We start from the raw sequence: 12,730 nt of genomic DNA, 5'->3' as shown, positions 1-12,730 counted from the left end.
GGAGAGAAATAGACAAAAGTGATAGCTGAGAGAGAGGAAAGACCCGGAGAGGAAAGAGAAGGAGAAAAGAGGAAAGAGACAGAGAGTCTAGAGACAGAAGGAACAGGGGCAGAAAACAAAGACTTCAGCTACCTGCTTTGCTTCATTAGACTGATGGGGAGAGGGAGGTGAGAGGGAGCCAAGCAATCCTCAATCCTTCAGAGTGAGGGACAACCCCTGCTACTGCATCCCATAGGGCAGGACATCAGGCAGAGGACGAGCCTCCATTGCCACTGAGAGGTTGCAGGAGCTCAGACTTGCCCCTAGTTTGGGAGCTGAGCAGGCAGGCCCCTCACCTTGGGTGGAGGGTGAGCCCTCCTAAAATTTGGAAAGGGGAAGGGAGCAAGACAGGACCCCTGCTGCCCTGCCTGGGAGAATGTGGAAGGGGAAGGGAGGGAAGGGGAGGGAGACTGAGGTAAGAACCTGGGCTCACCATGACCCAGAGAGGCAGAGGCAAGGCCTGTTGTGCCTCATGTCAGTGGACACTAGGAGGATGGGTCAGTCAATCATATTTACTGAGCACTTACTAAGAACTTGGGAGAGTACAATGTAACAACACAACAGACACATTCCCCACCCACAACGAGCTTAGAGTCTAGAGGGGGTAAGCTAGAAGCTGAGCCACTAGACCGATGGGCTCCAGTTTTGGGCACAGAGGGGTAGGGTGAGCTGCTATGGTTGCAGGTCCTGCTCAAAATATTGACATGGCTTTACCCCAAGCCCCAGCTTTAGGGAGATAATACTACTACTTATAATAATAATAATAATGGTATTTGTTAAGCACTTACTATGTGCCGAGCACTGTTCTAAGCATTGAGGTAGATACAAGGTATTCAGGTTGTCCCATGTGGGGCTCACAGTCTTAATCCCCATTTTACAGATGAGGTAACTGACACACAGAGAAGTCAAATGACTTGCCCAAAGTCACACAGCTGTCAGATGATGGAGCCGGGATTAGAACCCATGACCTCTGACTCTCAAGCCTGTGCTCTTTCCATTAAGCCATGCTGCTTCTCGATGATCTCCTCCATCATCCCCAAAATTGGTGCCCCAACTACAAATCCTTTCCCCTTACTTTTCCACTTCCCAAACCCTGGGAACTTGATTCATTCATAGTTATATATGAATATTGACACAAACAGTGATGACTGTGTCCTACTTAGCATTTACCCTACATCTTTCATCCAAGGAGTTCAAAGCCTCTGGTAAACTAACTCATCATTCTTCAGAACACAACTAGAAGCAGTAATGGTATTTATGGAGTGTTCCCTATGAGCAATGTATCATACTTAGTGCCTGGGAAAAAGACATCAAAAGCAAGAGACAAGTTCTCTGCCCACAAGAAGCTTGTGTTTTAATGGGGGAGACAGACATAGTACGATTGAATATTCATTTATACCCAGGGGCTGAAGAGGGCTATCAATATACATATAAGTGCTAGAGGTGGTTGTGAGGTTGACACATCTTGGAGTGCTGGGAAATTAATGGGGGAAAGCTTGCTGGAGGGAGAGGGCTTTTAGGAGGACTTTGAACTCGCATGGTCTGGGAATCAGAAGGACCCGGGTTCTAATCCCAGTTCTGCCACTTGTCTGCTGTGTGAGCTTGGTCAAGTCACTTGAGAAGCAGCATGGCTCAGTGGAAAGAGCACGGGCTTAGGAGTCAGAGGTCATGGGTTCTAATCCCAGATCCCCCACCTGTCAGCTGTGTGACTTTGGGCAAGTCACTTGACTTCTCAGTGCCTCAGTTACCTCATCTGTAAAATGGGGATTAAAAACTGTGAGCCTCAAGTGGGACAACCTGATTACCCTGTATATATCTACCCCAGTGCTTAGAACAATGCTCTGCACATAGTAAGCACTTGACAAATACCAATTTATTATTATTACTTCATTTCTCTGGACCTCAGTTACCTCCTCTGGAAAATGGGAATTAAGACTGTGAGCCCCATGTGGGACGGGGACTGTGTCCAACCTGATTTGCTTGTATCCACCCCAGGGCTTAGTATAGTGCCTGGAATATAGTAAGTGCTTAACAAATACCATCATCATCATCATTATTACTATTATTAACTTGGAGAAAGCTGTGGTCGGTAGAATTTAGGGAGGGAGTTCCAGACTTGGGGAACAGCATGAGTGAGGTTACGGAGGCTGGAGAGTGAAGAATGAGATACAATTACAAGTGAGGAATGAAGTGAGCAAGATGGAGAGTATCAGGTGAAGAAAGCCTCGCCTTCTCCACACTCCCTTTTTATCTAGAAAAGGAGGCACAGAGAAGCTAAATCCAGGATCCCACACCCCCTTACGATAAAGCTCAGAATGGAAAGTCCCAGTTGAATCCACAAGGCCACCCTGCATCCGATGGCATGCTACTGACTGAATGTGGCCTTCAGTGGTGAATGAATCATAAAATTGACACAAGGGAGGAGGGCCCATTACCCCTAATGAAAAGCACCATTACTTTCTTTGGTTTGCAAGAAACCTGCCTCCAGCCAGATCCTAGGGTCTGGATCTTCTTGGCACATCCTGCCGTATTATTATAATCCTATTTAAGGACTGACTGTCGGTGACTTGGCATCAGACAATCTATCTGGGGTGTTACTCAATTATGTTCTACAGAGTCAGCAGTGTTTCTGATTACAAGGCCTAACCCTCTTATTTTCTTCTTATCCCATCTGAAGGGAGCCCTAGTTGCAAACTTCCCATCTATGTGTGAATAGATTATTTTTCTACCTAAAAGAGTTGCTTGGTCTAAAGAGTTAAGCGCCTCCCACCATATTCTGAATTTTCCTACAGCGATGAAGAGACAAATGTGCAGTTAGGATGTTTATAGAGGGGAAACTTGCAAAATTATGCCAACTGTCTATCAAAACCCCCTGTTGCCTGGCAACAATGGCTCAGTCAAACTTGCTGAACAACTTGTGGGCTAAGACAATGCCAGCTGAACACATGTTCTTATGTGTAGGCAGCCAAACAGTCATCATATTATTTGCAAGGAGTTAGACCATCTCGGGAAGCATCTAGACTGAGGTCATGAATCCATTTCACTGTTCATCCAGAAATACTGAACTACTATTACTAATAACAATGGTGATAGTAATGTAATAATAATACCGTAACTCAGAATAATTGTAATGCAATCAGCTCTCCAATAATGCAGGGATTGTGTTCCTAAAGAAGGCCTCATTAAAGCAAACGCTCATTGTTGTACTCAGTCCATGACCCTGGGTGCATGGGCACAACCATTTCTTCAGTCAATCAATCATATTTATTGAGCGCTATGTGTACAGCACTGTATTAAGCACCTGGGAGTGTACGATACAACAATATAACAGACACATTCCCTACCCACAACGAGTTTACAGTCTAGACGGAGCTTATAGTTTTCTTGCCCTACGTCGTGTTCTAGCAGGACAGATGCGGATTGACAAAGGAACGTTCTGCCCATGTGTTCTATGTCAGTAGCTTAGTGAAAACACACATTCTAGTAAAAGTGATTGCTCCTTTCTTTCATGAAACTCATAGTGTTTCACAAATCCCATCCCACTGATTGTCTCTGCATAGTAACCACTCCATTTACATTTGTTCTAAAAGCCCTGAAAATTAGCAAGTTGTCAAGACCTAAAGGCTTGTACTAAGCATTCAGTACAGTATTCTACACATAGTGCCAGGGGCCGACAGGCTTCACTGAAACTCAACAGGGTGAGGACAAGAGGATTGTTACACTGCACCCACTCCTGTCTATGCTAAATGCACTCAGTGTATGCACACTGTGTCTTCGCATAAAAACATCCCATTCTTCTCTCCACAACCTGGCCAAAGAATGGTGAAAAAGATAAAAGGAAAATGCCTTTGGCATACTCCTCCCCGCCGATTCTAAATTACAGGTCAATGCCAGGTCGATCACCTAAAGTATAAGCAGGAAATGCCATACTGCAAAAGACCTCCAGGAAGATAAATTATGTTTCTCTATAGTAACCTCTTAACTGTTTAAAAGCATTCTCTATTTTTCCAGTCTAATCTTGTCACTTGAAGGCAAAACACCATATTGCCAAGACACCTCAAATAGAACCCCTTGGTAGCTGAGGAAAATTCAGCTGTGTGGTCATGAGATTTCTGGAGCCTCAAAGGCACTCCCATAGCTTCTGACAATGTGCCAGGGAGTCAAGCCCACCCCTTAATAACAGCAACAACAATAATAACAATAATAACTGTGGTGTTTTTAAATGTGCTTACTATGTTGCCCAGAACTGAACTAAGCACTGGGGTAGATACAGAATATGCAGACTGGATACAGTCCCTGTGTCCAGTCTCGGGTTCACCGTCTAAACAGGAGGGAGAACAAGTATTTTACTCCCAACTTACATATACAGCAACTGAGGCCCGGAGAAGTTAAGTGACTTGCCCAAGATCACACAGCAGGTAGGTGGCAGAGCCAAGATTAGAACCCACGTCCTCTGACTCTCAGATCTGTGCTCATTCCGCTACATCACAATTGGTTCCCTACGGGTCTCCTGAGCTGACAAATAATTGTGGGATGACTGCATAATTCTCAACTGTTTTACTACCACTATCCAACAAAATACTAATTACCTGGGGGAGTAGTATTCTTTATCATAGCATGTATTCAGGTTTATGCTATAATATGTTAACAAGTACCTGGTGAGGCAATCTCTCAGTTGATGCCTTGAATCTATGTCTTGTGGAGTACGAAGAGCTGGGGGTCCAACTGTTTTGCCAATCCCACTCACAAGGAGATGACAGCAATGTGGTATTTCTCTCCCTAAAAAAGACAGCATCATTGTAAATCAAGTGAGGTTCTAAAGGGCAACAGAGTAGCTGATTATGTTGGCATTCTGAAGTTTCAAAAGGGAAGGAGGGTAGAGCTGACATTGGTGTGTTAGTTGCCTCTTTGGAAGCAGGTTATCTACAAGGCAATATACAGAAGAAAACCAATTATCCACTTTAATCAAGACCAAGGCAAATTCAGACCATTTAAATATCCAAACAAAATCAGGGTTGGATATCTGGAAAATTGGCAGGATCCTGTAAAAGTCTATAAAAAAAAATCACAAAATGAAAAACAAAGTTCTAGGTTGTGATTAAGCCATTGTTGCCTAAATTTTTCTGTAAAACTTTTCCAGGGAGGAAGATTAGTATTATTTTAATCAACACATTACTTTTCTAACTTTGATATAAAGGGATAGTATGGCATCTGAGTCAATACACTCACCACATAGCTGTGAAATATAAATTAAGATAAAATAGTATTGATTTTATTTTTGCAAGCTGGATGCTTATTTCCCTTTTCCAGGAAGCAGCAGGAAATTTAGGCAAAGACTGAAACGAAACCATCTGGACACCCTACAGAGAGGTCAGTAAAGATTAAAAATCCAACTCATAAATAATTTTATTATCCCTTTGAAAGATAAATTAATGACTAACAAATCAATACGGATTTGATTATACTCTTGACCTTGATGTGGAAATTTACGGCACATTCAAAATACAATTTGTTTTGTTTTTTAAAATCATGCTTGCTCTTCACTTTGCATTGGCCATCACAATATTAAGACTTTACTATCCCTACTGGGTAAGGCTTTGCTTCGCAACATAGCTCAGCACTCGTTTATTGTTCAAGCTGCAGGAAGCCTAAAGGAATAGGTCAGCACTTGCTGACTTACAACTTAGTCGCCTGAGAAGCCTCCAGGCAAGAGGGTTCTTTGGAATGAAGAAACAGCTTTGTGCAGCAAAACAAAACAAAACCAAAAAACACAATAAAAGAACAGCATGGCAATTTCTGAAGTATAATAATGTTGCCAGAACTTTTTCAACTTGACTTCAGGCAAGAGAGTATGAGTTGAGATGGGGAAATCTGAAAAATCTTGGAAAAGGTTAACAGAGCAGTCATGGGGTGGTTAGATTTCCACTGGCACAGTGTTAATTCCACTTCATCCTCCGTTGTGGCCATAATGAAACTCTGTAATGAATCATGCTACCCCACTTTACTTTGCCTAGGTTCTGTTGTATGGTTAACGATATGGTTTCAAGAATACTGTTTGCAGGTAACAAGCTGAAATGAATGGAGGAGAGAAGTAGCTTGGTGAAGTCTCAGATGTCTTGAATGCTAATGATAGCATGCATAACAGATTCAACAAGGAGAAGAATATCGGGTAAAAAATACCACTACGCCCCTGTTTGGGAATCAGGAGAGCTGGCACTCAGTCCCAGCTCTGCCACAGATTAATTCAGTGATTGTGGCAAGTCACTTAACCTCTTTGGTCCCCAATATGACCAGCGGACTCTTCTGGACATAGTGTGTGATTGTCCCTCAAGGCTACCAGTCCTCTCTGTGGTGTTCATTTGCACTGCCAGATGCAGGGATTAATGGTTGAGAGTAATAATCATGGTATTTGTTAAGTGTATTCTATGTGCCAGGCACTGTACTAAGCACTGGGGTAGATACAAGTTTATCAGGTTGGACACAGTCCCTGCCCATCATGAGGCTCAAAGTCTCAATCCTAATGTTACACATGAGGTAACTGAGGCACAGAGAAGTGAAGTGCCTTGCCCAAGGTCACACAACAGACAAGCGGCGGAGCCGGAATTTGAACCCATGACCTTCTGACTCCCAGGCCCGTGCTCTAGCCACTGCACCATGCTGCTGCTTTGCTGAGAGTGCCACCGTGGTCCAAGTGTTCATTCATTCATTCAATAGTATTTATTGAGCGCTTACTATGTGCAGAGCACTGTACTAAGCGCTTGGAATGAATAAGTTGGCAACAGATAGAGACAGTCCCTGCCGTTTGACGGGCTTACAGTCTAATCAGGGGGAGTCAGGCAGACAAGAACAATGGCAATAGAGTCAAGGGGAAGAACACTTGCAATGACTCCAAAGCCTCCCAGGTCTTGCAGGGGAGGGAACTGCTGACACCTTTATAGAGCCTCCCCAGAATGGTTCTGGAGAGTCCCTATTAATAATAATGATATTTGTTAAGTGCTTACTCTGAGCCATGCACTGTACTAAGCGCCAAGATGGATACAAGATAATCAGGTCGGGAAACAGTCCCTGACCCATGGGGCTCACAGTTTTAGGTAGAGGGAGTAGAATTTAATTCCCATTTTACAGATGAGGGAACTGAGGCACCGAGAAGGAAAGTGACTTGCCCAAGGTTACAGAGCAGACAAGTGGCAATGCTGGGCTGAGAACCCTCTGAATCCCAAGCTTAGTCTCTTTCCGCTAGACCACGCTGCTTAATGCGTGGCACAGTGGAAAGAGCATGGGCTTTGGAGTCAGGGCTCATGAGTTCAAATCCCAGCTCTGCCACTTGTCAGCTGTGTGACTGTGGGCAAGTCACTTAACTTCTCTGTGCCTCAGTTCCCTCATCTGTAAAATGGGGATTAAGACTGTGAGCCCCACGTGGGACAACCTGATTCCCCTGTGTCTACCCCAGCGCTTAGAACAGTGCTCTGCACATAGTAAGTGCTTAACAAATACCAATATTATTATTATTATTATTATTAATGGAGAAGGGAGTATGGAAATCTCCCCCGATTAGATTGTAAGCCTGTCAAGGGGCAGGGATTGTATCTATCTGTTGCCGAATTGTACATTCCAAGCACTTAGTACAGTGCTCTGCACATAGTAAGCGCTCAATAAATACTATTGAATGAATGAATGAATGAATGAATGAATGAATGAAAGAAAGCAGTAGTTCAATCTGGATCCCTCAAGACCCACTGAGCCCTGTGGGGTTTTTTTTTGGTTTCTTTTAAATGGTATTTTTAAAGCACTTACTATGTGCCAGGCACTGTACTAAGCACTGGGGTAGGTACAGGTTAATCAGGTTGGACACTGTCCCTGTCCCATACAGGGCTCACAGTCAATCCCCATTTTATAGATGAGGGAACTGAGGCACAGATAACTTAAGTGACTTGTCCAAGGTCACACAGCAGATAAGTGGCAGAGCCAATATTATAACAAGTCCTCTGACTCCTAGGACCATGCTTTTTCCACTTGGCCATGCTCCCCAAGCAGACCAAATTATTTTAAGTCCCCCAAACTGGGAGGAGCCAGGTCAAACTTGGCCTCCCAGGACAACTGTAGGCTGGAGTAGATCTTCCAGGCCAAAACCCATTTCCTCTTATACCTCTGGAGTCACCCCAAAGCCACCCTAGATTTTAGGAGTACACACAGGCTTGCCTAGTGGCCAATTTTTGACAGATGGACAACCAACTACCCTCATTTGGCTAAATCTGGGCATGCCTACTGTGGATAGGGAATGCATCTGTTATATTGTCATGTTGTATTCTCCTAAGTGCTTAGTACAGTGCTCTGCACACAGTAAGCACTCAATTAATATGATTGATTGATTGATGCCTACATGTCACTGGGTGCTTCTGGGAAGTGACACACTCTTGGCCCTTCGTTCACTCTACTTCACAGGGATACTGAGAAGATATATGATAGGAACCTAGCTGCACAGACATGGGAAGATATATGATAGATATGTGTGAAAGTACATTGAGATCTTGGAAAGGCAAAGTGCTCAATAAATCCACTTCTTATTGGATTATTATTCATAATAATTTGTTGCTGTGGGATAATTAATTCATGATTAATAATTGAATAATTACTCCTTGCTAGATTTACTTAGCACTTTTCTTCAAAAGGGGAAATTAGTAAAGACAATTCCTTTAGAGATCACAAGTACTCCCAAGATCTCCAATATAAGTTTCCAATTCTGTCATAATAAAATGATCCCTCTGCTATACAGCTTACTTTTGAATTAGTGTCAGAGAATCGATCATTTAGTTACATAAATATTCTACACAGTGAAAGAATCCCTATATTCACTTTCTGGCCACTATTTGAAAAGTACAAATATAGAAGATTTAGAGCTAAAAGTTAAGTGGCCCTCCAAACTTTCTTAAATATATAGCTTTGTTTCATTTTTATTTAAAAAAGAAGAAATGTCCCCTAACAACAAGGGTGAATACGTCAATTTTTAAATAGAAAAACACAGAGTTCCAATAAATACATTTTTCCTTCCTTCGGTATTATATTTACAGCATGTGCAAAGATAAATGCTTACTTCTTAAAAATCAAAAAAAATTACAAATACATGGCTGTAAAACTGCCCTCCTTGATCTAGCTGCTCTAGCAATGACAGCATTAACTTCTCTATTTAACTCCTAAATACCTGATAGTGACTGCGAATAGCTTCACTGGCTACATTTCTAAATTACTCAAGAAGCATCCCAAAATTTGCCAAGGACAGCATATATCTTCCTCAATGAAAAACATCGAGAATTCACCTCATTGCACAAATCATTACATTTTATATAGTTCTTCCTGACTGTAGCCATAACAGATGTCCACCCTATTTTCAGGTAAATGCTACTGAGCTGCCTGCCCTTTACTTTGCTTACCCTGGATGTTGCCAAAGATTCACATGTCTTCTGCTCTCAGGAAGAAGTTCCCTCTTGTTAAGTGGGGTTATCCCAATTGCTGCTTCCAGAATAGTTATATATTTCTTGTACCTCATCTTGTCTCTTTCAGCACATGCAATTTTCAGGAGTAGCGACTGTACGTAGTAATCTTTCTGGAAAGGCTATGAGCTGCTGCTTTTTTAGATTACGCCGAGCATTATAAACTGAAGCTTTGAAAATTACTTTGAGAGCAAAAGAAATGAGCAAAACAACAGGCAAAAATATTCTATCCTATTTTCCCGAAACGTCAGTGTTATATAATGCTAAGGATCTTTGAATAAAGCACTGATGAAAATGATGCTTGGAACAATCATGGTCCTAAGCCTGGCTAGATAATGTACACTCTACAATTTGTTAATCCTTAGATAAATCTTTGAGGCTGATAATCCTTCGCGCACTAATGGCACAAGGATGATTTACCTCTAAAATCATCTCCACTTTGGGTAATGATTTGTCCTCAAAAAATAAATGTTATAGCTGTTTGCAATGAAAATCATTTTTGAAAAGAAAAAAATAGCCAGAACTTATTGATCAAATCACTCCAAAGTTCCTTGTTTGTGCCATTGGCATGGAAAAGAAATAAACCTAATAACGACATTTATTAAGCACTTCTAATATGCAAAGCGCTGCACTTAGCACAGAGACGTTAATTCCGATTCAGTCTCTGGGCCCAAGAGAGGCTTACTATCTAGAAGGGGGAAAACACGCCCAGAGAGAAACAATAACAGGCTAAATTAAGCAACTCAGAAATAGCAACGGTAAAAAAAACAACCAAGAGTTAACTCCTCATTTCTTCATTTCCGTCACTGTTCCAGTCCCATCATTCGGGTCTAAACTATCAATCACAAAAATGTTATCCAGTGCTTCTGTCCTTCCTCTGCTCCTATGAAAGGACTGGGGGCTAGAGGGGCAGGTGGGAGAAGGGGGGCAGCCCCAGGCATTAGCCCACACCTCTATGGATCCCAGGGCCCTGAGGATGACGGAGCCCGTACCGTATGGCTCCAGGCTTCTGCCTACCCTCTACTCCTGCACACCGGGGGGGGGGGGGGGGGGGGGGGGGGGGGCGGCTTTTCCCCCCTAGATGAAAAGCCGAGCTCTTGCTTCCTCCCTGTCCCTGTACTTCTCCTGCAGTAGAAAGGTCACGGTTTAGAGATTCATCCTTCCTTGGACTTTGTAAATTAAGTCTCAATGTAGGTGAAGCATTTTCTTATACAGGGGGAACAGAAACAAAAAATGTTCAAGAGGTTGGAATTAAGAGTGGTTCTCTGAAACACTACATCTCTGAACAGGCCCTGATTGACAAATTAGAAGACCAAATGCATTTATGAGGAAAGTGGGTATATATTTGGATGACTTGTCATATTAAAAGAATAGAAAATGAAGGAAGAAATAAGAAAAAAATGAGAATCCCAATTTCAAATTCTCTCCTCTGTAAAACACAGATATGGAAGGAGAAGAGAATCGAAAGGAGATACAATGATTTGAAGGCAGAGTATCCATTTTTGGATTTATATAATTACTTACACCTCCACTGACCACCATGCTCCCAAGTTGGCTGCTGCCAACTGCATGACCTATATCTTGGAGTACTTGTTCCCAACTTTACTCTAACAATGCTTTCAATATCCTTGCCCAGCAAAGGCCAGACCTAATCAAGCTGTGAAAGCTGTACAATATAAAAACATCAATCAGGTAAAGTTAAGGGGACTACTGAGCTATTGCTTGATGTAGTTTATTAATTTGGTATAAACAGCTAAACTGGATTATTCAAGCTAAAAATACCTCTCACCTCAGTAGCATAATTTTTTCCCCTGATTTACTTAGATAACCATCCCAAATCTCCATTTATTCTAATCTGCCTCTTTCCACAATATCCCACAATTAACCCTTTTTGTAGATGGAATTGTTTTTGTTGGTTTGTTTTTAGAAAGAAATGCCTTGCAATGCTCTATCCCACATGGGGCTCACAGTTTTAGTAGTGGGGAGAGCTGGTACAGAATCTCCATTTCACAGGTAAGGAAACTGAGGCACAGAGAAGTTAAGTGACTTGCCCAAGGTCACACAGCCATTATTTTCTCTAGATCTTGGGAAGATCTGGTGCTAATATACTTCCTGATATTACCCGACCCTAGTAGATTGCAAGGATTAATCATTGCTTTACCCTCAAGTTTCTATCATCTCATTTTTGATGGCTCTAAAACACTGAATCCAGCCCTAATACATTCAGAGAGTTTTCATTTTGTTTACAGAAGCTGCCTAATTCTCCTTATTTATGAGAGGTACTTGCTTCATGGGTTTAAAGCGGGGAGGGGGGTGAGGGGGATGGAAGGAAAGAGTTGTTATGTAGCCACCCAACACCCAATGCAAACTGATCAAACAGTTCTGTTTTGGGACACAGCAAAGCTGTACTCTTGCTGGCCAAGTGGGTCACTAGTAACAGAGAGGCTATTCTCCTCTCAAACCAGGTGTAAGCCTGGTTCGAAGAGAGATTGGGAGAGGGAAATCAGAAAAAGGGTTTTCTCCCTTTGACTCACAAAGTCCCCTTGTTTGTGCCCTCCCAAAGATGAAGAGGAGAACAGCCCTTGTTCTAACACAATGCATCTATGGTGCAGCCTAGAAAAACTGTATTAAGTGAGCCCCGCTCAAAGCAGCAATGAAGGAGGCCAAAATTAAGCTGTAATATTTGACTTCTATTTTAACACTTCATTTTTTTCATCAGCTGTAGCTTACACATACGTTTCTCTTACAGATTATCTTACCCCGTAAAATGTTTGCTCCTCTCTAATAGGCCCATCATCAGATCTGAAATTGGGTCACTAAACAAAGCCTTTCTTTAGGGAAAGAATTCTGCATTTATTAACAGTTACTGGAAAGGATTTGTAATGTGCTTATAAGTAAAACTCTTCAGCTTTCTAATTTATGTATTTATTCTATTTTTTAAAAAATTTTGCCCTTTATATGTTGCCTGAAAGCCCTAGTTAATTGAAATGAATCTGGTCCAAGCTTCATCTCAAACTGTGCATTTATTTTGAAGCTTAGAGTTCCACGAGTTAAAAATGTATTCACTGCTCACCTTCAGGTAACCTTTAAAAATATATAGTTGTCTTTCATAATCAAAGAAAATGCCACTGATGGTGACATTCACTTTCGCGTGTGTGTCTGAAAAGGCCGTTAAGGGATCCACGGCCCCACCCACACTGCGC

The 12,730-nt window shown here is 42.2% G+C and overlaps 1 protein-coding gene across 2 annotated transcripts in view; it reads right to left on the bottom strand.

Moving 5' to 3' along the window:
* The window catches only part of TJP2 (tight junction protein 2), a 124,507-nt gene that overhangs the window by 90,718 nt on the left and 21,059 nt on the right, over positions 1 to 12,730 (bottom strand). For both annotated transcript variants that reach the window (XM_029054709.2, XM_039910773.1), the window contains exon 2: positions 4,695 to 4,818. The gene's annotated coding sequence lies outside the window, so the exon portion shown is untranslated. The remainder of the gene's footprint in view (positions 1 to 4,694; positions 4,819 to 12,730) is intronic.

This window comes from Ornithorhynchus anatinus, chromosome X5 (genome assembly GCF_004115215.2).
Source record: "Ornithorhynchus anatinus isolate Pmale09 chromosome X5, mOrnAna1.pri.v4, whole genome shotgun sequence".
Lineage (NCBI taxonomy): Eukaryota > Metazoa > Chordata > Mammalia > Monotremata > Ornithorhynchidae > Ornithorhynchus > Ornithorhynchus anatinus.
This window is presented reverse-complemented; position numbering and strand designations above follow the sequence as displayed.